At 31.1% G+C, this 1497-nt stretch overlaps 1 long non-coding RNA gene across 1 annotated transcript; it reads left to right on the plus strand.

Annotated features, from left to right (window-relative positions):
• Nucleotides 1-9: 9 nt before the first annotated feature.
• Nucleotides 10-1488, plus strand: LOC109592709 (uncharacterized). Its single transcript, XR_002190510.1, has 3 exons — nucleotides 10-145; nucleotides 196-232; nucleotides 1399-1488. It is a non-coding gene; the product is annotated as an uncharacterized LOC109592709 (long non-coding RNA).
• Nucleotides 1489-1497: the final 9 nt, after the last annotated feature.

Raw genomic sequence — 1497 nt, forward strand, 5'->3', positions numbered from 1 at the left:
TGAGGGTGACGATTGTATTTAATTGAGGACAAACCTCTAGTAGAAGCTCCACCTACTGGTATCACACCCACTTTATTTTATTTGACCAAGGTGAGGGGCATACCTGATCCGTATAATGATCCTAGATACACTGTTGGGATAAAAAGTGAGGAAAGAATTAGAATTTATATAAAGGGTAATAATGTCCTTTTATAGATATTCTATTCATGGCAACTTGATTGGTTCAGCTCAGGTCAGTAAAATATACTGTTATACTATTCCATTGTATCTTGTGTGTATGTGGTATTACACTCTTCTCAAACTTTCTACACAGCATAAGGACATCAATATGTATCAGAAAATGTAATAAAAATTTGAATTGATTCCGGAGCCTTTTTTGGGAAAAAAGCATGGGCTATAGTACAGTTGAAAAGGGAACAGAGCCCTCAAAAAATTTATTATGAAAAAAGGTAGAAATAAACATGTAGGTTAAGGAAAGGAATATAAGGAAGAAAACAAAGAACAGGTTAAAGATTGGTTAAGGTAAAGAAAGATACACAAAGTGATAAGGAAAAATAAAAATAAAAATAATAATAATAATAATAATAATAATAATAATAATAATATTGATAATAATAATGATAATGATAATAATAATAATAGAATAAAAATTTAAAAAAGGAATAAATCTAAGAAATACCAATGTGGGCATCAGAGGTCGCTCTGTCAAAATCTGAATAGTCAACTACTTTGCCACGATGCCGGGTACCCCTTATACAGCGAATTGCAGACCGAAGGTACAGGGAATTTTTCCGAAATGGCCCATTTCTTTAGATGGCTATAACTCAAAAAATGTTTGTCGGAATCAGTTCAAACTTTCTACATAGCATAAGGACATCATTATGTATCAGAAAATGTAATAAAAATTTAAGGTGATTTCGGGGCCATTTTTTGGAAAAAAGCATGGGCTATAGTGCAGGGTATTTTTCAGAAATTGGCTCATTTTAAAAAATGCTCATAACTAAAAAATTATTTATCGGAATCAGTTCAAATTTTCTACATAGCATAAAGACATTAATATGTATCAGAAATTGTAATAAAAAATTAAGGTGATTTTGGAGCATTTTTAAAGAAAAAAGCATGGGCTATAGCCCATGCTTTTTTCTTTAAAAATGCAGGGTATTTTTTAGAAATGACTATTTTTAAAAATGACCATAACTAGATAAATTGCAGTTGGAATTGGCTTAAACTGAATTTTTACATAGCATAAGGACATCATAATGTGCTACATGGGTACTTTGAGACCCAATAATACTGTCCTGATTATGGAAGTGTCTTGACAATAGCAGGCTTAACTGTAAAAGCATGGATTATCACTTTGAAATTTTTATGCACATAACTATTGTTGTTTTTTTATAGTTTAACTACATGTTTGACATCAAATGGTTGCTAGATCAGTATCCTGAAGACAAGAGGTTTTCTATTACAATGAATGCATTACTGTCAGTGTATTGCGAT

This window comes from Amphimedon queenslandica, unplaced genomic scaffold, assembly GCF_000090795.2.
Source record: "Amphimedon queenslandica unplaced genomic scaffold, v1.1 AMPQUscaffold_4199_Cont23818, whole genome shotgun sequence".
Classification (NCBI taxonomy): Eukaryota; Metazoa; Porifera; class Demospongiae; order Haplosclerida; family Niphatidae; genus Amphimedon; species Amphimedon queenslandica.